At 44.6% G+C, this 24791-nt stretch overlaps 1 long non-coding RNA gene across 1 annotated transcript; it reads right to left on the bottom strand.

The window, feature by feature from the left end:
• Nucleotides 1-350: 350 nt before the first annotated feature.
• On the bottom strand, nucleotides 351-4090 carry LOC138688566 (uncharacterized). The gene is made up of 3 exons (XR_011327442.1): nucleotides 4031-4090; nucleotides 3738-3951; nucleotides 351-2460 (listed from the first exon to the last, which is right to left on the bottom strand). It is a non-coding gene; the product is annotated as an uncharacterized lncRNA (long non-coding RNA).
• Nucleotides 4091-24791: the final 20701 nt, after the last annotated feature.

A 24791-nucleotide genomic window follows, 5' to 3' on the forward strand; every position in this document is an offset into this window, starting at 1 on the left:
TTTTAGCAAGAAAAGGGAAAACATGCCACTTACAAATTTTGAAATGATTGGGAGCTTATTGGGATAATGAGGGACAACGCATTTAGTTTTGCCACTCAGAATCAGTGATGAAATGCAGAGGTAAAAAAAACACAAAAGCAACTTCTATTGTGAATTGACAGATTGCAGTCTGATTCATCTGGGACTGATTTTCTTTAGTGGCAAAGGCACCATATCCTGCCTGGGAAGGGTAAATTATTGTCATCTCTGCTATAAAGGTGTTTCTCAAGTGTAGGGAAGGTTTCACTAGCTGTCTAGCTAAATAGAAGAGAGGACGGGTGAGAAACTATGCTTAAAAGTCTATAGGCCCAGCTGCCGCCTTTGCAGCACTTTACGACATAAACAGAAAGCTCAATAGTGTCAGGATTAGGGCTCCTGGCTGATAAAGAAACACAGTGGAAAAGGGAGAAACACAGAAAGAAAAGGCGTGAACATCAGCCTAAATACAAGCAATTTTGACTACTTTTGCTCTCAATTGGTTAACCAAAGCGAAGTCATAGCAAAGATGAAGCCATGAACTTGGCTTGCTGGGTAGTCAGGAGGTCCCGCCAGGAGGTAAATGCTCCTTTTCTCCATAGTCTTCACCCAGCCCCACTTGCTCCTCCAAAAGCCACAAGCTGCTACAAGGAGGGAGCTGCAGGGAAGAAGATTCCAGATGAAGAGCAAGAGAAAGACTGACAACTGAAAGCTCAGAGCACAGCTTTCTCTCAAGGACGTACGTGGTGTTCGACCCGTCTTGCATGACCATGCTCATAAATATCCCTTTTCATCATGGTCTGGAAAGCCGTGGTAGACCCAGTCCATCTCCAAGGGGCCAGGGTGGGCAGCGAGCGCTGGTATGAGGCACAAAGGTTTGCCAAGGAGTGTGGGATTTGTGGGGAGCAGGCAGTGGAAAAGAAGATGAGATAGCCTTGCGCAAGAGGAAGAAGAATATCATTAAGAAATAAAGGGCCACCAATGCAAGTAGAGGGGAAAGTTTAAAAAAAAAAAAAATGGAGGGGAAAAATAATCAAAAGGCCTAAACATCCCCGGTTTGGTTGAGAAACTCAGCATAAAGACAGCCTTTTTGGGAAAGAAAGACAAAGCGCTACCTTTTCTGGAATTCAGGGATACAGACGTCTCTTTTTGGGAATTGTTTACACCTGGACACCAGGGAGTGGACTGAACAGCCAAAAAAGACTGAGGTAACTTTGAAAAAATCCGTGTTGGGACTGTGGGTTTTGTTTTATATTATTTGTTTATTTAAATACTTTTTTTTTTTTCAAATGAAGCAGCTAGTGTTTGAAGAGATTGAGCTTGGTGGGATCAAGGTACATTTTTAGGTTAGTGGTAGTGCTATTTATCATTTTTAAGACAAATTTGATTACCCTGATGGGAATTCATGTCTTCAGGGAAAGCTGCCCAGTTGTCATATTAATCATTGCTTTTAGTGTTTTCATTAGGGTTTTGGTTTTTGGTTTAGTATGGGATATTCATTTTTTTTCCCCTTTTAATTTAGCTTTCAGTTGCCCCAGGGCTTTGGCCTGGTAACCTTTGCAGAGTGTTTTTCCTTCAGTTCCTTTCCAACCTATGAATTTTATGAAGACTGTTAATTCGTAGTACTGCCGTTGCTAAAGATCTGTCACTCCTTCCACTGATGGGGAACTGGTGTTCAAGGGATTCTTTCTTGCAAGAAAAAGAAATAAAGAAAAAAATCACACAGTAAAAACGGACATTTACAATTTCAACCACAGAGCATATTATGTTGATTTTCTTCCAAAGTCTTTATGGGCCACTGTTGTTATCTTCTTCTACTACGGCAACACCTCAATACCTATGTCACGTCTCAAGACTGCCCTGTGCTTGGTGAAGAAACCCTGAGCATTTCTTACTCCAGCTAGTTTGCTCAGGTTCCTCTGAGGGTCATGGAAGTAGTTGTCTCGGTGATGTTCACAGATTACTGGAAGGGGGGAAGATGGTCCAGTCTGAGCTCATGGAAGTTTTAGGCTTCCACCCAGTGACTCCTTCAACACCAAGCCTCCTGGTGAAAGCACTTGATCTGTAGGACAGTGCATGGTGGGACATTGTGTATAAACCATCCCAGGGAGACTGTTGGTGGGTTCAGATGTGTGTTTCCTAGCTGTGCTGTAGTTCAGCCGGGAGGTGTTAGTCCTGCTGCAGCCTTGCTGTGTCCTGTTGTTGTTCATAAGTCAGAGGAGAGAATCACTCTGGTCCAGTCCATAAAACATTATAAACTTCAGGGGACCTAATCCACTAACATCAGAAAGACATGGTCAACCAGGCAAACTGAGGCAGCTGTAGAAAAGAAGGACCCTGTATCAGGTGATTCATCCCAGATATCCAAACACCATCTTAGGATGAGATGCATCAGTGGAGAGTCCTGTCTTTTTCTCATGATGACTGAAGGCGCTCAGACCATTCCTTTGGAAAAGAAATCTATGTTTTAGACAATGAAAGGAAGATGAAATCCCAACTTAAGTAAATAATGGGACATTCTTACAGTGTGCCACATTCTCCAAGAAAAATGTTAGATCTGAGCAGTAAGGAAGTTGGAGATAACAGTTTTACAGCTGGAGCAGATGTTTTATTGAAATCACAACATATTGCCGGAATGCTGGAAAATATCACTGAGAAAATGCTGAAACAGATTGCTTCTATTCTCCCATTTTGTTTCAGTGGTGCTTAAATACTTCCTTTGAGAAAGAAAATGCATCTATCGCATTTATCATTGGGAGTCACTCAGCTTTGACTTGAATTTTACAAGCTGCTACTTTCAAAATCATGTTATATTTCTTATATTTCACTTTATCACAAATTATGTTGCTGTGGCACTTTCAAAACAAAACCATTTTGTATTGCCAAAGCAAAGTAATTCAACATTATCACAGCAGACTAGGTCAGCATTATTAAAATGAAATACTTAGATACTCTTGGAGATCAGCATTTTTTATTTTCTTTCCTGTAAGAAATGTTCCTCTTTGGAATACAAACCAGTGGTAAAAATGTTTAAATACCCAATAAATACAAAATTCTCTTTCTCACTTAGGGCTAGTAAGTAACTAATGGCAATTTGGGGGAATATAAGGCAATTTGCAATAATGCAGATGGGGGGAAAAAAGGAAGTAAGACATCTGCCATAATGACCTCAATTCTCATTAATATCTGAAATACAAGAAATACTTAAGAACTGTTGCAGTCAATAAGAGTTGAGCCCCATCCTACCTGCAGGTTTTTAAGGGCCCTGGGAAGACCTATAATCATCCACGCCTACTAAAATACCAGTTTGGAACATTAGGTTTGGGACATAGCTGGCTTCAGGTCTCTGCAGGGATAGGAGAGGAGCCCCTGTGCCAGGGGCTTCCTCTCCCCTTCCCCTGCCCTACCCACAGTGGGGTCAGCCCCATGGGAAGGGCAGACCCAGACCCAGATCCAGACCCAACAATGGGCAAAGGGGTGGAAGAAGTGCCAGTTCTCCAGCTCTGCCCATCGTGGCATCTTCCCTCCATGTCCCAAACCCTGGAGCACAAAATTGAAGAATTGCAGAGAAAAACATGGTCCTGAACTGGGAAAGCATAAAACCCCGTGCTGGGCAGGGACTGGGCCAAGGGAGGAGGACAGCAGAGGACACCAAAGGCTCAGCCCCCTCCACTACATCCCTATGGTCTATGCAGAGACACAGACCTGGGGGTGAATCAGACCTTAGGATAAGGGGAATCACCCTTTTTGGAGGAGCTGGATCCTCTGTCACGACGGCAGAAGGAGCCTGGTTTAAGGAGGTTTCTGTCTTGGGCATCTCCATTAAGTGGCTACCACCGATAAGAAAACCAGGAGGTGAACATCCAGCTGCAGCAGGAGGGACCGACCATGCCACGGTGTCAGCTGGACCATTCGCCTGTGCTTCACCCCCACTCCCTGAAATGAGAACAGGAAAACAGTCAGTAAAAGTTAACTAGTGGACATATTTAAAAGAAATTAGAGGAAATGGACCCACATCCTGTGGAATTCACCCCTGCCAAAGTCTGCAAAGTCGAGTCCTGTGGCCAGATTTAGAAAGGGAGCGGAGGATTTAATGGCCAATAACATAGCTAAGCAAAAACGCCAGCGCACGCCCCACAGTCCACAATAGTGAGGCTTATGTTTCTGCTTGAATAGCTGAAAGCGCCTCTGTGACACAGGGCAGGAATGCACGAGGCATCCCCCTAAATGTCTCAGTTACATTTTCAGACATGCAAATATTATTAGCACTACAAGTATAGCAACAAGGGCACCCAGGAGACCCAGAGCTGGGCAATGCATCCAAGGCTTTAGAGAGGTAAAATCTGTCACCCCTCAACTAAAGCTGCCTAAAGTTAAGGTCTAAATAATCTAAATTTTATCCTCAGTCCAGCCCACTTTGCAAGAGGTCACAGAGAGGCAAATTAGGAAAAGTTTCTACCCCTGTGTGCTGAAATGGTGCCTTCATGCAACAAAGAGCTCAAGGGAACAAAGAGTGTGAACATAAACCCCCTGGTTACAGTACTTGTCTGAGAAGAGTTTCGGGTGCTAGTCCCTATTTCCAAAATGTTTCTGAGAGCCACCTAAGTGGTAATAACCACTCTGCAACTCTGCTCCCTTCATGGTCCAAGTGCTGGGGTGTCTGATGGTTTCTGTCATGAGCAAAAGTTCAAGTTCAGCTCACAGCAGAGAAATGATCCTGAAAAACGTTGGTGATTTCAGTTCAGTAGTTACAGGAATCACAGGAGGCAGCAAAACTTGAGCTGAGAAAGACAGCCTGTCCCAGCAATCCTGAGCCTGGGACCTCAGAGACTTGGCTCCTCTTCCCAGTGGCTCTCTGAGTTAGTGGACCAGCCACATCAGCACCACATCCCTCTCTTTCCTCATCAAGCTTAAAAGCCTGTGCAACACATTTGCAGATTCGAGTTATCTGTCAGTGAGATGCTCGAGCCATTTTTCATGACTTGTATGAAGTCTGAAAGCAGTCTTCCCTTCTCAAGAGGTTCTTCTCATATAGACAGAATATTTGCACCTTCAAGTTCAACAGCAGCATCTGCCACCCACAGCAAAATCCCTATTAACCAGCATAACAAGGTGATGTCCATAAGGGACGTTGCTGAAAAAATTCAAGGGAACTTGGATTGCAAACCCATAGGCATGAAAACGTCCTACACCCAGTTGTTTCTGTGGTAGTTTCAAAGACTCTAGTAATGTTGGGACAAAACTGGTGATGCAGGAAAGTGTTTTTTCTATCCTCTGACCCCTTGGTTTGAAATCCAGGCATGGATTTAGAGGAGTAAAAGCAAAGAGAAAGCAAGAAGGAACTTTTCAGCAAAGACTCCCATATAACACCAAGCAGTAGATTTCACACCCCACTGTTAGCAGTAGGGTTTTCCCTTCCATTTCTTCTCACTGAAGCTGCCCACAGGTCTGAGAAATGCTTCATCACCTGCAAGCATCTATTATCACCATGCTGCTAGCTAAATCAAATTACAATCTCCAGGTTTTGTTGTGAGAACAGCAAAATTTGTCCTGCTATCACCTATTCTGCAAGTACCCAATCCTGCTTTCAGAAGAGCCAAGCTTTGAAGTTCAGAGCAGGGACATGAGGATGGCCAGTGGTGTGAAGCAGATCCCAGATGGGGAATGACCTGATGGGCTGGCACTCTTCAGCCTGTGAAGGTGATGATTTACAGGGGACATAAAGCTGTCTACAAAAATCACAGTGCTGCAGAAAGAGTGTCTGCTCTTTATCTCTTCCAGAACAAGCCATCTACTCCAGCACTTCACTATTTTTAGGACAGAAAAACCCCTTTAGGATGGAGTTCTCAGTGGTAGACTTGAAGTCCCTCGTTGCAAGGAAGGCTGTGACTTCCTATTGTCACAAATGGTGCCATGAATTTTTTCAGATTGCTTAAAGTGTGGACAAACTAGAAAGAAACTGGGTCTCTATCTATACAGCAGGGTTCGGAAAAATAACCAGAAATAAAACCAAAGGGGGAGCTCAAGAAAAGCATTGGGCCATACTGCCATGTGCTGCAATTTTTAGTTCCAGCAGAGTTACTGGAGTCCCATCAGCCAGCACCAGCTGGGAATTTGACCCAACACAGAGCCCAGATGTTATCCCTCTTACCCAAAGACCAACATAGGATCAGGAGATAAAAGCCGGATTGCTTGGGCTATTTCAGACAGATTTCCAACCAAACCTTAGTGACTCTGCTTTCAGGATCCAGCCCACATTGGAGCACGAGAGAGATTATCTAACCTTGGAAAATTTTCCCATTTCCAGAATATAAGATCATATAAAATGATGACATTCAAAATGAGGTCTGGTTGTTTAAAGCCTGTTCTTTCAGTGCTGGACCGGAGGCTTCTCATAAGATCCAGGTACCACTCATATCTTGCTTAAGGCTTATGTGCAACTTAAATGGTCCATGTGTTTCAGACAAGCAGACACATTTCCAGTATCACTTGAGAACTAATTTGCATGTGCTGGCATGTTCCATGTCAGATATCTGGGCTATTTTTATTAGTTGCACGCTTATGAAAGTGAGATCAGAAATTGAAATGTCATCTGCTACTTGATACTGATTACAAACTTTCTTGACGTATATTTTCCTCTTAATATATTTCATATGGCTATGAAAAATTGCAAGAAAACATCCACAGTGTTGTTTAATAAACTGAACAGGCTTTGTTATTTTCATTTTTCCTAAGGGCCGAGGCAGCCCTTTCAGCAATTTCTCCAGTGCTTTTTCCGTGATTTCCTTCCAAATTGCTGACACTTTGCTGGTATCAAGATGTTCAGATGCCTTTTTTCCTACTGTGGATCTGCCTGGTGAGACTCCTTGCTCCACAGTGTTGATATGTATATGAACTCCAAAATTCCCCTGACTTTTATGGCTTACATAGTATTGGATCTAATAAATCACACATCACCTCATCTGGTATTTCTGCTTTCTAGAGTGCTTCACAACTCTGGGGACCAAGAATAATGGCTCAGCAGGATCTGAAAAGATGCTGACGGGACCACTTAGAGCCTGAGCCCCACAGGTGGTTCCCAAATTGTCCAAACAGGCTCATGGAGAGCAAGTTGTCTGGGGAATCTCCTGTCCTGACAGAGACAAGATACCACAGGAATGTGCATCTGGACTGTCCGTCTCACAGCACAGACGCAGGCTGAGAATACACAGTAGTTGCATTAACAAGGATTGAAACAGCTCAAAACCAAAAGGCGAGAGACGTAGCTCCCACCTGGTGTTCAGAGACAAGCTCTGAATATTGGTCATGGCCCATAAGCATCACCAAAGCCATAATCAGAGATCTCCTGTCCACAGACCACGTTTTGATGCAGACATTTGGTAGGCGGCAGCATTCAACATGTTGCTCCAAAGCTGAGTCCTGCCTCAGTGTCCTGCTTAAAGCCAGAGGTGATGGCAGTGATGCCCTGCCCAGATGTTAGCCATGCACCCCCTCCAGCCTTCATGGTACATGTGAGGCAGCTGGGACTCAGAGCACGTCAGCTTCACGGTTGGTCCTCCAGATCTGTAACAGCCAAAGCCACTGATTGAAAGAAGCAAAGTCTGAGCAAGAGAAGGAGAGGAATCCAGGATGATCCTGATCCTCAGAGAATCCCAAACGAAAAAAAAAAAAGCTGGAAAGAAGATAGCAATAAAAAGTAATAGTAACAAAAAGCATTCCTTTAGCCCCTGTGTGGATGTTGTTAAAGTACAGCCAAAACTACTGTCATTGAAGATTTGTAGAGCCCTGAATAAAAAGAAAGCTAAAAGGCAAATAAACACATAAGCAGACTATTTAAATGGCATATCCAGAGTCTTCATTCAAGCCAAAGGACTATCCTTAGACCGTGCACGTTAGCCAAGCAACGTCAACAGAAAGTTGATAAGGCATCACATGAAAACAGGCTGCAGGGGAAATTTAAAGAACAGCCAAGGCATGAAGGCAACCAGCAAAAAAAAGGTGCATATCACAAAAGGGACACCAATAGATTGGGAGAGAAAAAGAAGAGAAACTTCACAAAATCACCAGAACCATAATATCTCAGTGAGTGTTTTCATTAGCAGACCAGGGTGTGCTCTGCCTCAGAGGGCCCATGGGAAGATGTCAGAGTGGATTGATCCTCCAGTGGTGGCACTAGGTGCAGCTCTGTCTATGATGGGGAAGAGGTTCTGAGAGGCAACAAAGACAACACCATGGCCCACAGTTGAGCACAAGCCACATCACACAAGCCATGGTGCAAAGGCAGCTCACGCTGCTTTACTATCAGTAGGTCTGCTCTCACCAGAGAAGTTCTGTGGAAGGGCTCAGAGCTTGTACCATGAGTGGCCACCTGCTCAGCTCTGCACAAATATCCTTGTATGGCCAAGAGCCACCTGCAGAGCTGGTCTGGGCTAGCAGTGAACCTGCAGACAAGCAGTGATGGCAACCCATGCCCCTACACATGGACCATCCTACTGTCAGTCATGTAAATGCAAAGCATCCAACTCAGGACCGTCAGTTAAACACTTTTCCTTTACTGCATTTGAGTCTCCACTAGTGAATACAAGAAAAATGACCCAAAAGATGGATCAGAATCAGAAAAAACATTTGAAGCTTACGACAATCCTTGTCATCCCAAATGTATACAAGAAACAGAGATCATCTTATTTTTATTCATGTGACAGCAAGTAATGTTTTCCAAATGGATGATTTTTAAGTAGCTGTCACAATCCCAAATTAACTCACAACGCATGAGCTATAAAACTGGGCAGATAAATCATTCAGGACCTCCAGCCACAGTCTCAATGGAAAGAGAAATGAATCCACAATATTTTTTCATCGATGAGTTCTGAGATCCAGTGAGATGACAAGTAGCCAAAAAACCCACTGTCCTGACAGCTAAATAAATATATTCTTCCTTTTCCAGTTACCAAAATTCAGATGGAATTTTGCTTTTCCTTGTAACCTTGTTAATTTACCATTAAAAATCACTGACAATCATGAAAACATCATGCAAAATCTGAATACTGACTGAATTTGAAAGGATCTCAAAATGTTAGGCATTTACAATGTGCTGGAATGAAGCCCACTTTGCAAAGTGAAAAAAAGCACTCACCAATGAGATTTTACAATTTTTATGAGTGTATAGCTGATGAGAGGTGTGGGAGGTAGTAACACTGTGGATCATCACCTACTCCTTAGTCCCTTAATACCGAGGATGAGGGTGACGTGGCGATGAGTTGCTGAGAGGTTTCAGTGCGTGCTGTCTCAGCACGGACCCTGGAGGATGCAGATCTAAAGCTGCCTTCCCAGGACCCCCTCCAAGTCCTCACCCAGCTGGCAAACTGGGGCTAGGGACGGTTGCATGGTGCCTCCCAGACTGGTCTCCCTGAGCTGTTGAGTGATGGCTGTGGAAATCAGAATGGCCAAATTCAGTTCTTACAGTGTTTGTTCCTGTCTCAGCAGGAGGAAGAGTTGAAATGTTGGAGTTTTCCATTCCTGAAGAGGTCAAAATCCTCTGCTGAGACATATGAGCAGTGTTGGTTTAAGGGGAAAACCATAATTATCTGGATCAGCTTGAATTCCTGGTGTAAAGGACGGGTCTTGTACTTCACAGGTCCTGGGGTCTGTCTTCTCCTTCAAGGATGAAAGAGTTCAGGTTGAGTTGGCTTGGCTTTTTGTCATTGTCATTCCAGTTGTGAATTACAGCCTCTCAGCCAGAGAAGAGACCACAGTACATCACAGATGACGTAGTCTAGTCAGGGCCCATCCAAGAGAACAGGGGATGAGCCATGGAAGTGACAGCTCCAAGAAGTATCAATGCAGATTGACCCAAAAATGTATCACTCTGCTTCCCAGAGGCAATTTGGAAAGGGCAAGGGGATTTGGTGAAAACAGTGTTTCATCAAAATATGTTTTGATAGAAAATATCCAGTGTTTGTGTATAATGGGCAATATCCACTTGTCCCAGTGTTGGGATGAAATGCTTGTCACTGCCTCCTGAAGGCCAATTAAAACAAAGGTCCAGAGCTTCAGTTCTAATGTTCCAAAAATATGGGCCAACAGTCAAAAAAAGCCCTGGTCAGCCTCATTATGCTGTGGTCATGTAAAAAGTAGCCAGAAATTCAGTACCAAGCAGGAAGAACTTTTTCTCATGTGTTTGGGTTTTTGGATGAGAAAATCAATCCAGGAAACCACACTTGTGCAAACCAACCATGCTATCCCCAGACACCCCCTTCCTTCTTCTGCCCAACCTTTTGAGTGATCTGAATCTCCATGTTGATGTCTAGAAGTTTTCCAGAGCTCCATGTAGCCTAGAGCATCAAGTCAAGGAGGTGGTGGGGTCCCAGTTGCAGCCCTGGAGGAGAGCAGAGCCCTGGACAGCAGGGAGAGCGCGTAACATGCAGGTGCAATGATGCTGCTTGCATCCAGCCCTCACTGCTTTCTGTTGTTTGGACTTCACAGAAGAAGAACACCAGGCACAAGCCTAGATGAGCCTGGAGAGAGGATGGAGTTCCTCAGGTAAAAGGTAGATGTCTTCACCTAAGCAGGTTGCTCACCAATTATGAAGTCCCCAGTACAACTCATCTTATCTAAACTAAGCCTCACGTTAGGTCAAGTGAATAGCTCTTTAGAGTCCCTATTCCTCTTCATTGAATAAAAAAAAGGGAGCATGAGGAGAGGCAGAGGCTAGCTTCATGGAAACACAGATAACTAAACAGATCTCTACACTTAGGAGAGATGCCCACACACCTCCCCAAACCACAGCACTTTGCAGGGCCAAATCAGGACCAACAACTGACAAAAAATAAATTGCATTATGGTTCAAATCTGGAGATCATCATCCCAGTTGACCTGTTCAGGAGACAGAGTTCACCTTTTCCTCAATGTAACAGCCCATTCCAGCACTTTCCTCTGACTTGTCTGGTGTAAACTGAGTAGTTCTTTCCTTGTTCACCACCCTGAAAGCTTGTCCCTATGCTTTTATATTCTAGCACAGAAAAGGAAAATTTAGATACCCCTGCAGTAAGGGCGCTGCTAAGTAACTTCCCCAATAACTCTGCCAAGACCCATGTATGAAAAACGTCTTCTCCATGGGAGAAGAGACTGCGCTTTGGCCCTTGTGCAGTGAATCTCACCTGGGAAGGAAACTGGTTTGCACTGGGTTGAATGGAAGGTGCACATTCCTCCTGTCTTTGTACAAGTCTGGAGCATTGACAGTTTGGATTAATTACAAGAGAGGGATAGTCCAGGGTGCTAGTCCAGATCCCAGCTCTGCCAGAGGTTTCCTGGCTGATCTCTGACCAAGTGCATGTCACTGTATCTTCAGTCAAGGAGACACGAGTCTGATGCAATGAGTCATGGGAGCAAGAATGTACTTTTTGATGGCGTTTTCTGGGTAAAGAGTGTCACTACAGAGGCCATCTGCACCAAAAAACCCCACAGCTTTTGAGCCTGCCTGAAATCCTCTCTGTGGGATCCCAAAGGTCTGTCTTCAGCTATCAACTGTAATGAAAGCCAAAATTATGAGACAGAGTTTTGCTAAGCCCAAACGGAGTCAAACCAGTTATTGGATTAGCCTTTCAGGTCAAAGCACAGAACTGGAAGAAGCAGAGAAGATAGCTCAGCAGCAGCTGGAGCGATCAACAGTCACAAACAGCAGAAGCTCAGATGATGGTCATACACATAAACCACTGACTATAGCTAAGCAGCAGCGGCCGAGTGACTTGTCCAGCGCGATTGTGTATCTGTTACACCTGAGAAGCAAAGGACTGACCTATCTGCACTGTATGTTATCTGTGCATCTCTGAGCAGGTGAGAAATATTACTGTTAATACCATAGCACGGACCCAGGGCTAAGTTTCTTGTCTAACTGCCATTAGAACTACGCCCTGGGGTAATCAGATGATTTAATGGTTCAGTTGGGTAGTGGTTTCTAACCATTGATCTAAAAGTGCTTTCGATAACATCTGGATCCACCTACAAACTTTTCGGAGTACTAAAACAATGAGCAGTCATACCGCATAGCTCCAAAAGCCTGCCAAGCTGAGTGTCCTGTCTTCAGTAGTTACCAATAGCACGCAGAGACCACTGGACTTAATTATACACAACTTCATGCAGGGGCCCAGGGGTCCTCCAGCAAGGGAGAGGTCACAGCAATGTGACTTAAACGAACATGATCCAAGCCCAAGAGCTGGGATGCTGCAGACAGTCCTTCCAGCCATGAAACCACCTGGGAATCTCCCCTGCCTGATTTGGCTTAAAATGCTCTGGACACTGAGAGAGGGGCAAGAGCTTTACTCATCTTCCACCTACTTATGGCAAGAAGAGAGGGACCACGTGCAACTCCTCTTGTATGTCCTTCCTGCAGAGAATGCAAAGGGAATCAGTCCTGACAAGAAGATTTCTTGCAAAGGGACCAGCTCACCAGGGCTGCCCTTTCCTGCCGGTCTGCACAAATTGCAGGGGAATAGGAGAAGGGGCAAATTTCAGAGCATTTGCAGCCCAAGCGTTTGGTGCCCTGCTCCACCAGGACCTCACCGCTTGTCCGAGGCCATCAGCGACGCAGGTAGCGAGGCGGCTGGAGCCCCCAAGCCTTGCAAACAGAGTTTCTCAATCCCCACTCGGAATGAAGGGGAGGAGGGAAGCTGAATGAAAATAAATAATTTCTGGCTGCTCTGAATCAAAGCCTGTTACAATCAAAACAGCCCTCCGTCTGCAGCCAGTGCCCTGGGGCCTCGTTCGTCAAAAATTATATGTGTGCTAGAAGCCACAGGGAAAGTCTCTTCGACAGAGAAGACCCTCCTGGTGTCAAAGAAGGGAGCTGGGGAATGCTTTTAATCCTCTATCTCTGTCCCAGGCTTTCCTGGAGCTTGTGTCGACTCTTTGTCCGGTGTCCAACCCAGAGTGGGTTAATCCTCCAGCTCTTGCTACAGAGCTCATAGCAGACCCTGCCCATGGGAATGACGGGCTGCCCGAAGGGAAAGGAGTGTAAGGAAATGAGGATTTGGGGGATAAATTGAAATGGGAAGTGGACAAGAGAGCATTGAAGGAGGCTGGCTGGAGAAACCCTCCACACAAATGCAGGCAAGGAGCCCTGATTTTGGTTTTTCTTAGAGTGGTGCAGCGCTACCAATTTCAGGGGAATTTTTCCTGATTTACAGCAGTATAAATGAGATTTGAAGCAGGTCCTCTGCTTTCAGGAAGCTTATGCACTTAATGTCATCCATCCGCCTCTGTGTGTGTGTGTGCGTGCACATATAAACATGCATGTATGTATGCACAAGAATACAGCAGTTAAAAGGAGAAATCGGAAGTCCCAGTACGAGAGGGTGAAGATGTTTGGGATTGCACCCCCAAAAGGCACTGATTTATGCTGAATAGCTGGACTAGATAGTTCCCTCTTTTCAAGATATAGGCTTGCAAGCTCTAGTTTTCCTTGAAGTCATCTAGCAGCTGTCTGCTCAGGGTTGCTTTTATGGCACAGGTATTTGTGAGTGACCATGTAACACCACCTTTCGTAGCAGGGATGTCATTTTGAGTAAGAGCTGTGTCCTGGTGCTCCAGGGGATCTCAAGAGCAGGTGCCTTCCCACTGTGTGCCAGGCTGTATGGGTAGGGCTGCTGGGGAATCTGCATGGAAAGTCACAGCACAAGCAGGGTGAAGCAGCAATTTTGCTAATGCCAGAGACCCCCAGGTGCAGCCTGCTCTCCAGAAATTTCAGGCAAACCTTGACACATTGGCTTTGCTAAGAGGTTGGAGAGGAGAGAATACATAGACCAAACTCAGCTGCTTGCTATTTCAATTTCCCTTTTCTTTCTTACCCTGTATTGCTAATATAAAGGCATAATTTCTTTCAGCCTGAATATAGTCAAGGTCATTTCATCTTGTGTATAGAGAGTTTGTTTTGCTTCAATGGGCAAGTCATATTCTGCAGTCTCTCTCTTTCTTAGCACTCACATAACCCTACAAAGATATGCAAATTCAGTCAGACCCCTAATTACCCTGAAGGGGATACTGTAAGCAAAGAAGTGTGAGACAAGTAGAGAGCTGGACCTAATGATGTCTAGCAGTGCCTCCCAATCCCAGTTAGTCTGTGATTTTACATCAGTGTGAAACAAAGCCATGAGTGATACCACAGTGCTCAAAACACAGGCATCGCCTGTGTGGAATCTCACAGGTAAGAAGTGAACAAAACCCATCTTCTGTTGGATTCTCCAGCAACAAGGACATTTAAATAGAGTCAGCTGGAGATTAATATTGTGATCTGGAAGCAAAAACTCAATAAAAAGAGAAGCTGAGAACAAGCAACGTGGGAACTGGAGACTGAAAAACCTTTAAGTCAGTTACAATAGTCCCCCTTGTCTTGCAGCTGGAGTCTGGCCAGCAAGGTCATGAACAAGAAACTGCTCATTCCCTGTGTGACATATATTATTTCATTACTTGGTTTTATTTAATGTGGCAATAAATTCGTGTATCCTACAGGACGGGAATGGTCTGGGGTCTTGCTTATTACTGCCTGGCCACTTAAAATTGCTGGTGCAAAGTGAAGAACCAGCTATAGCCATATGTCTCACCATCTAGTCAATAGACAGATTTAAAAGATGATCCAACCCAATAAAGTATGAATTTCTTACAAGATGAACCTCTCCATGGATTACAGAGAGACCCCAAGACTGTTCTTGGTTAAAATTATGAGAGGGACTCAAAACACAACAATTAGTCCTCTGCTCTGCTGCATCACCAGATTTGCCTCAAGCCTGCCTTGGTGGGTGCAGGCTGTGATGCCTTGCCCAATCCTGCATGCAGATGAAGATTCATCTGAAGACAAGGAAGGAAACTTGACTTTACAGTCGTTAAAATTCAAAACATTTTAAGTCACACTAGTAAGATTTGTGGGATGTACTGTGGAGGGTTCATGTTCATTGATACAACTGTTCAACACTCTGATTTTTTCCATGGTATCTCAATAGGTACGGGGCTCCCAAAGCTTGGCATAAGTCATGTTAGGAGAGAGGTGTGAAATATATTCTCTTACAATTTACAAATATTTAGTGTGTCTCTATTGACCTATTGTTTGCAGTATGCATTTTAGTCTGTGCAACGTCTGTAGTGATCTGCGATGAGAGAGTTATTCTTCAACATACCAAACAGGATTTTCCTGTCCAAATTTAGACTTCTTATAGGGCAGACCTCTGTGTCTGCACTGTTTTGTGACTCCCTTTATAGTCACTGGAAAAAAAGACAGATTCTGCTATGGTATGTTTCACATGACTTATTTTAAATGCCTGCCTTAGTGTGAAACAACGCTCCCTCCACATTGCCTATAAAGACGTCTCGATTGGTGTAAAGGAGAATACTTGTACAGGCAACTCTCCACAGCTCCTAAATCAGTTCAGACCTGAAACAGGCTTATCTGGAGGCATCAAAACTGAGTGATCAAAAAAAATTTCATAAGAGCCACGCAGAGAAGTTAACTTACCAATAATTTGATGGATTGACTCCAGCAACTGAAACCCTCCTGCTAATACTCACAAGTGATCCTGTGTGTCATAGACAACAACAAATGTCACAGAACTGAAAAAACACATCCTATTTATGCTTGAAAAGATGACCTGTGAAATAAGCTCAGCTCCAACTGCAGAGCACAGAACTGCTCCACACAACATCTACACACAGACGTTTGAAGCCAGGACAGCAGAGGTGCGAAGCTTCATTGCCTCCTCTCCCAGATCTCTTGACAGTGGTTAGATCACTTGCAAAACCTGCTGTGTATCCAGAGACCTCGATAGGGCTGATTTAAAAGATTAAATTTTTTAATTGTTGGTAATCACTGACTTAAAATGAGTGTTTGCTGAAACTCGCTACTTGTACACAAGCTTTTCAGAGTCAATAAACTGAGCCATGATAAAGAATGGCCTAAGAAAGGAGAAGAACCCCATCCACTCAGCTGCCACTTGTCCTCTGGATGTCCTCTGCAAGGACCTCCTTCCCACCGGCCGTGAATTTCCCACCAGCTGCTTCACTCTCATCACCCTCCTCCACACAGTGATCAGACCTGCCGGTGAGCAGCAGAGGATCCCAGCCCATGCAGCAAGCCATGGCGATGAAAGGAAAGAGGGATCCCACCTAACAGACCACAACGGGCCACCACAGCTCAGTCCAGGAGCGCTGCTGTTGCTCTACAAGTAAATTAAGTACCTGAGTGCCGATACCACAGGCCATACATCTAAATAATGGCAGTACAGCTGCTGATAAGGCTGCTGAGAGACATTTTGCCTTCCTTTCCTGCTAAAGCTGAGCACAGTGAGATAAACAGCAGCAGAAAATTACTCCCCGTGCTGCTATGCTTTCTGAATAGCTGGTATTGATGATGGCTAGTTGGTATTGATGATGATCAGGGCAGGATCCTAGCTAAGACACATGCAGTTGTCCCTAGGAAGCCTATTGGCGTCCAGAGTTAGGTAGCACTCTAGGAAATTGCATGTATTACCATCAACCCCAATAGCTGCCTTAGCCCCCAGACTGAGCAAGAGCATGAAGACACGGCACGTGGGAGGACCGTGTCCAGGTGCCCAAGCATGTCTCAGCACTACCAGGCTTTCCTACCTATGAATGCTGCAGAGCCAGCTTTTTTCTGAAACACATGGATTTGGGTGAGTTACTGCTGGGAACAAAGGAGCAGTTACTGCCACAGATGGTTGAAAAGCTATGGGTTTGAGCTCATCTAATTTTCGACATCTGTTACACGGACATTGTTGAGGCAGCAGACAGGGCAGGCTGAAAGGACCCTGCCTTGGTTCAGGTGAGCACCTCTACGCTGAAAGCAGCATGTCCTACCGGTCCTTGGTCCTGGGTTTAAGAAGGAATTGAGGGGGGGAAAGACTTCAGAGCATGGACAGTTTGGCCACTTGTGGATTTAATAATATAAACCAAGCAAGAAATCTGGTCCAGAAGTCAGGTCTCTGAGAGACTCAGGGTTTCTAACACTTGCTTGTTGCATCCTCACAAAAGCTCAGGTCAACTGTCTGTGCTTCAGTTTTGTTCCCTGCCTTTAGTCCCTTTTTCCTGCTCAGTTTGTATGTCACTTTAGGCTGTTGCATTATAGTAACAACAGCCCCCCTTCTTGTTTGGAGACCCCTCATGCCAGTTGTAATTCTAATGAGGTGTATATATCCTTACAATAATATCATATAACATAATACATCATTATATATTATACCATTATTCTAAAAATAATAATATACTGCACAAGGCATGCAGCACTGTGCCAAAATGCTGGCTTTTGGGTTTCCCACAGTATTTTAATGACACACTGAGTCACGCTGGTATTTCAGCTAAAGCAAATTGCACTATTAGTGCACATTGTCATCTTCTCACTTGCTAAGTAGAGCTGTCACAATGCTCTGAGCTCAACATCCTTTTGTCCTGAAGCATAACTGGGTTTTAGCACAGGGAGCCGTTCCTGGCAAAGGTTTGTGCTCAAGCTTTGCTTTGCCTTTTCTGTTTTTCCAAGTGAAACTTAATCTACAGTCTCCTCTGCTACTTGAAGGATATTATTTGGTGGATGTGGTTTCCAACATATAGTTCAGTGCATGATTTAGGACCTGATCCAAAAGGCAGTAAAAGCCACAGAAAAACTCCTATGAACAACTTTAGCAAGCCCATGGATGGAAAAGGAAAACTTCTCTGGGTGTTGCTGCAATTTCCCATCCACCAAGAGTAGCCACAGTCATTCACTCCCATTGACGAGATTAGAGAGAGCAAAATACCTTACAGGAGCTATTTAAAACCTTCACATGACAGGAGAGAGTGAGTATTTTCTTGCATTTTCCAACTCCAGACTTGTCAGTCATAAAGACCCACTCCAAATAGAAAGCCAGCTTTATCTTGGAGTCACCAGCCCATTGCAAGCACAAGGGAAGGTCAGGTTATTTTGGTCCCATCTCTGTGTCTGTAGTCACATACCAGCACGTGCATTCTTTGATTTGCAGATATCTGGGTTATGTATGCAGAGACACGCTGGCTCTAGTGATCTCTGGGACTGATTTTCAGTGCCGTTGTAGCACAACAGAGATCCTGCCAACCTGTCAGCTTCAACATGGATGAAAGTGAAGTTCCTTCTTTGGAGATGAGTGCTTAAACATATGTATTTTTCCCTTGCTTAGCCCAACATAATATACAGAATAGTTCTTCCTGGACTTATGCTGACACAGTCAGAAATGGGATTCAGCCATTTAAATATACAGCAGGTTTGCACAGACTTATCACTGACAGAGGAGTGGGAAGAAAAGAGTAATCTAAGATTCATGTCCCTTGCAACAGGCTCATTAAAATTAAATTAGTGTCAAAACATCGCTAAAGTGCTTCAGGGGTCCAGCTGCACCTCCTAACACATTTCTTAGTGCTCTAAAAGCCTGAGAGTATTTCCACAAGGACAGGATGCGTATGATGGGGGAAAAGATGGGCTAAACTGCTATTTGTCCAATCTCTGGCTAAATAAAGTGTGCAAGCAAATGCCTTTGGGAGCTGCAAGATTACATTAAGCATGCTCATACTGCAGACTGCAGCATCAGCAAACCTAAACCTTTCCCTTCACCCATGGCCAAGGAGCCACTCCTTGACTCGAGGATTGAAGATCTCCAGAAACATTGTGGTTTCATGGTGAAGTTCTCCACAGTGCAGACAAAGGACAGATCCATCCATGGCTGTTGACCATGGTGGTCTGATGCACCTCACAGCCCCGGGACACTTATCCCACCTTGCTGCTGGTAGGGTAGTCTGGGAACCCTGTACTCCTGTTGGGGGGGGGGGGATGAGAGAGAGAAGAGGGGTTCAGTTTGCTTAAAGAATCACCTCCAATTGTATTAGCGATAGAAAAATAATTTAATAGAAATTTATATAACAGTGCTACTTCACAGAATTTGATGGCAAGGTTCACTCTACTACTTAGTACGTGGATGAAATGCACTCAGGAAAATTAAGTTAGAATCAGACTAAACTTATGCATATAGAGACCGCAAATGCAATAAGTTAAAAAGAGGAATGTTACAAAGAAAAATCGAGTTAGAATTAATTTCTTGTGATTTGTGCAAAGATTAGGAATGTGGAAAAGTAGAGGAGATCGTCCCATTGAGTCACGAGGTTCAGAGAAGATCCCCTTGCTTTCTAAACTCCTTTTGGAGCCTAGGTGCAGCTGGATCGAATCCTAGTCTCAGACTTGGGCAACAGTTTGTATCTAAAGGGATTATGAGTGTAATAGCAGCCTAAAATTCATTCACAGCTGAATAAAAATTACAACAGTAATTTAAGTATAAATTTGAAAGTAATATAATATAATATACTTGCTATACTTAATATAATATGATTGCTATAACTTACTTATTATAGACTATTCAGGTTAGTACATGCACATGCATAAAGACACTAAGAGATATACATATAGGAGAGTAAAAGAGGTATACCTGTTAAAAATTCCCCTTGAGGTCAGTGAATAGGTTCACTTTGAACGCTTCACCATCTTTCTCAACAGGCGAAGGGTCAAGCCTCAAGGAGCGGAGGGTACCAGCCCAGGTCGTGTTGGCTTTCGGTGACAGACCTCCAGTTTTCGCAAATAGGAAAGTTTGTGAGCTCTGAGAGACATCCCGCTCAGAAGGAGATACTGGTCCCAGCCTGCTGTGGTCCAGGAGAGCTCAAAGGGCCTCACTTAGTACCACTGCTTATAGGTTCAGGTGATGATTGACTTTTGTCATCCACAAATTGCTGGAATCCAAGCTGCACTGGTACTGTTTCATGTGCAGATAAGGAAAGCTCCAAGGCTGGCTGAGAATAAATTAAAACATAGATACAGGATGCTCCAAGATTGTCAGGGGAGGACTGTGATGTCTCAAGGTTGTTATGAGAGAGAAGAGGCTACAGGTAATTTAGTAGGGCATGGTCCAAAGGGTCTTGTGTCTGGACCAAAGGGATTATATTTATCCCAATTAAGAGAAAAATTGAGAGTAAACTGGGGATAAACCACCATAGTCATCATTGCCATCAATACAGATCCATTTTCTCCTGACAAAGAAAAGAAAAGTTTTGGTGGGGAAGGCCTAATGGGTCACCCCTTTATGATGCAGGATAAATCCACCTAGCACTGAGTCTATGTTTTGCACCGCTGCTATCAGTAGCTTCCCAAGCGCAATTCAATCCATGATTTCTTGTCTAAGGTTTCCTGAAGTCCCATACCAAGCAATATTGGTATAGTAGCACTGAAGTTCAGGACAGGTAGATCAGAGTCTTTGTACAAAGAGGATGAACTGAGTGGCTTTCTCATAAAAAGAAAATCTATATTTGGAACTCCATTTAGTAAACAGGTCATGCCAATGCCTTCGTCCTTTGTTTTTTCAGCAGTTTTGCCAAGACTCACCTGCTGTCAGGGTCTTGTTATGGCAGGATGATTGCAACACACTGGCATAAATAAGATCTTCTTCCCATTTCCTGCAGCAAAGTTCTCACCGTGATGTGACCGCCCAGGGCTGCAATACCTACAAGAGGGACAGATTGCTGACAACCTTGAGCACTGCAGTGACCAGTTCTGCCCAAGCCTGCCTGGACCCAGCTGCAGGCACTGAACTATAGTGACATTCAAGCAACAGTAGGATTGGAAACATGTAGGCACAGACAAGACAAAATCAGTTTTGCCCTGGGAGTAGGGGGATGCCCTTAAGGCTGTCATGGGTTTCATATCAGAGTCCTCCTTTACAGCTCTCTGTTGCTGAAAGGGAGGGAAGGGGGAGATTGTCCACCCAGGTCATCTGCCCTCACTAGCTGCTGTCCTGGCCCAATCTAGGCTCATTTTGATGATTAAGGTGGGATTTAGCATTGGTAGACATCTCCAACACCTGCCAATACTCTGGACCTTCTCTACAGCCAATAGAGACATAGAAAGTAAAGTCAGAAGGATTCCTGAAATAATTCATCCCTCTTTAAACTAATGTCTAAAATAGGTCAGATGAATCACATCTTGAAACTGCTTGTTTTTCTTTGTGGAGTATAAACAGAGCCCAGAGTGACAGCTCAGCTGGACATATCTGCCTGTGTACATCTCCAGAGATTGATGTGGGTTGCACACAGACTGTCACACAAGATTTACACAGGCCATTTCCTTCAGAAGAACCATATTTTTATTTTTTTTTCCATACTAGACTGAGGCACACCAATTAATGGTGAGCATGCTGGAAGAGATATCATACTTTGTGCTTCAGAGCTTGCATCAGACTTTGACTTTTGGAAACCAAGATGAGATTAAATCCAAGATGCAAATTATTTTGCTGCTTTTTCTTCCAATGCCTCATGTCCTGTCAGAGACATAAAAACACACATCAGATCGACTGTGTTTGTTCCTCTCTCATCCCAGGTAAATCAAAGTTCTTCATGTGGAAAGCCCTGAGTTGATCTGGAGAATGGAAAAACCCTGACGATGCCTAGCACTGTAGCTGGTTTGTGCCTGTGATGAGTCTGGTTCCTTCTGGTTTTCCCCCTCCACGGGACCACTTGCCATGGACGACAGTATCTGAAACTTCACATTTCTCCACACACAAGACCTCACACTTTTTAAGTGGCAGCACCAGACCTAGACTCTGCGTTGAAGGGTTCTCAGGTTTCCATTTTAATCAAGCTCTTCTGCATTCCTGGAAAATATATTTCTACTCCAAGAGGAACATGGGATTTATTTGCCAAATGCCCAAAGGTACAATTCAGCATTGAACTATTGCCCACAATATTTCGGTTTAACAAGATGCTTGCAGTAGTTTGAGCAGCAGAGCAAAGAGAAAGAAGAAAACCAGCCTTTAATAATACTCCATTTGACTGTGATAATCTTGTAATGTGGGACGATAAAAAGTGAGGCATTTTGGAGACCAGAGCTCTACTGAAGGGATTATTAGAGTCAGGATTACACATCTTCAAAAACTGTTTTCCAGCTCTGTTTGATGCAGGGTCAGTCCAAGCAGCAGTGATGCTTCTCTTCTGTCCTGCACGCCGTGATGTCCTCATGCACGAGCTACTCCTTTCCAGCAAGTTAAGATAATAAAGGTGGACATTTGCTGATGCTGTTTTTCACCCACACCTTGGAGATGGCAGATCCTTACAGCGAGGCAGCGTGTGGAAGGATGCCATGATGACTGCAAAGTCATCCTTAGGCTGTCTCTCACGGTGCTGCTCCTAATGTACTCTTAATGCCTCCAACTGCAGAGTCACCTGTGGGAGTGGGATATCCAATTACAGTCACTTCTGGAAACCCGATGACCCACAGTCTGGATGAGCTGCCTACATATAACCAAGAGCCGGCTGCAAAACCAGCAAAGGCTTTAACCACTTTGCCTTGGGTTTTTCTGCACCATCCCCACCTGCCTCACACCATCAGAAAGCAGCACTGGATTCTGGCTGCTGTGACCTCGCACCCTGTCCTAGCCCCAAAACTGGGAGTAACACAAGAAACCAGCTCGTCTAGCAGCTCCGTTTGCTGCGACACTTCTCTCCATCAGCCCCTCTCCAATGTGACGAGGGACATAGCGGGAAAAAAACCAGCCAGAAACAGAACAGCGTTATCTCCTGGGTGCCAGCTCCTGGCTGTACAAATGAACATGATGCACCTCTCAGATAGTCTCCTTCTCTAGGAAAAATCACTCTTTCCAAACGTGAAATTACTCACTGCATGTGAATCCCTCTCCCGAGGGACAATACCTGATTGCAAGGAGCACAGAGCCAGCCTAAAAAGTACCAGGAGGCTTCTCTCCTTTGCTGGCTGGGCTCGGGCAGGGAGAGGTTGCTTGCTGCCCTCTCTTGGCTTCAGGTGGCTTTCATGTATTCCACAAAAATCTCAGCTTTCTACCTATGCAAGCCTTTCCAAAAAAAGGTGTAACAGGGCAATGGGACCATAAGGACTCAGGAAAGCATCTGGCTTCCTCCCACACCTTCTGCAGATCCCAGGACCAGGTTTGATTTCTGATGCAGGACATGAGTAGAGCATGCCTGAGGAGGAGCTGGCCACGTTTGCACGGGTACAGGAGGTTTTTCCTCTAAACCAGCCACAGGGAGTTGATGCTTGACCCCAAAGAGAGCCGGTTCACTGCATTGGGCTATCTAGATTCTTCTGCTGGGCTACCTACTTTCTTCTGCTGGGCTACAACAGAAAGCATGGGTGGGAGTGTCCCTTGGCATGGCTGAGGGAACCATTATCCCACAAGACCAGCCTACACTGAAGTAGCTGCTTCTGCAGCCTTCCCAGGCTCCTTTCAAAGAGAAATGGGTGATATTTTCCAGAGAGTCCTGAATTTGCCCAAAATGGGGAAACTCTGGTGGACTGGCTTGAATTTTTGAGTGCTTTAGCTTAAAAAACAGTGTGCAGAACCCTGAAAATGTCAAAATATCTTACTTCAAAATAGTGGGGCTGAAGAGGGAAATTTTGCTTCCCTCTCATAAAGACTGTGGCAACCAAAATTCCTGTTCAGGGCTTGTTCTTGTGAGCAGGGAGCAGAAATCACTTCGTCTTCACATGTCAGCATCTCCAGCTCCCGCAATGGCATCAGTCATCCTCTGGAACCTTTCGGGAGTTCAGAAAGCCTCCTAAATTGAACCCACCCCCTAACAGTTTTATGCATTTGAAAAATCCAGGAAAGAAGTGGCTAGGACAGAGACCTTCTTGTTTCTTCTGGGGCCACTGGCCTGTGGCTTCGCAGGTAGACCACAGGAGCACTCTTCTTCATCTTCTCCATCACGGCAGCAACCCCATGCACTCATGGCAGGGACAACTGTGTAGTTTGGTAGGAAAGATGTTGGATGTGGGTCTCGTTACCAGAGACACCCAAGAAAGTGAGTTCCTACAGCAGACTGACTATGGGGCACTCAGCCTGTGAAAGAGCATTTTGTGAGAATCAAAAGCAATTTGAATCCAATTAACTTCTGTTGTGAAATTAAGCTAAACCAGATTAAGTGGGCTTTGACTCTAAACAGGACCATCCAGGCTGATCTGATGTAGCTTAAAAAATTTACTTTACTTTCATGCCTGCCATGAATTTGCACCAGCTTTCCCGAGCATCCCTGAGCAGACAGGCTCTGCATCAGACTGCAGGTCACAGAGTGAAGGAGGAGAAGGGATTGGAGATTCAATGGCAAGGGGAAGTAGTCAAGATCCCATGGACACCAGGTGGAGGAGGCAGCTCTTCAAGCAAGAGCAAGAACTGACCCATGTCTGGAGGAAGAGGAGGGCTAAGGGAACCACAGGGCATCAAAGGAGATGAGAGACCCAGCTCAGCCAAGGAGGAGGCCATCAAAACCATGTGAGGCTCCTAGGAGAGAGGTGGTAATGCCCCATCCCTGGAAACATTCAAGGTCAAGTTGGATGGGGCTCTGAGCCACCTGATCTAGTTGAAGATATCCCTGCTTATTGCAGGGAGGTTGGCCTAGATGACTTTAAAAGGTCCCTTCCAACTCAAATCATTCTATGATTCTAAGAAGGCACGGTGTCAGAAAAGATGCATCTTCCAAGGCTCCTCACTTAGGACCCATCTATCTCTGTCCTTTGGCAGCTCCTTTCAACACTTGCAAGGAAATATCAATGGGATATTTCACAGAGACAGGACAGGAGGCTTCATTTCCATATCCACTAAAAGTATTTCAAACACTTCCTCTCAATTAGAGTCAGTGCACAATCAGGAGCCAAAGGCATTTGGATTATTATTGAATGCACTGTATTTTTATATATATATGCATAT

Source organism: Haliaeetus albicilla, chromosome 2 (genome assembly GCF_947461875.1).
Source record: "Haliaeetus albicilla chromosome 2, bHalAlb1.1, whole genome shotgun sequence".
Lineage (NCBI taxonomy): Eukaryota > Metazoa > Chordata > Aves > Accipitriformes > Accipitridae > Haliaeetus > Haliaeetus albicilla.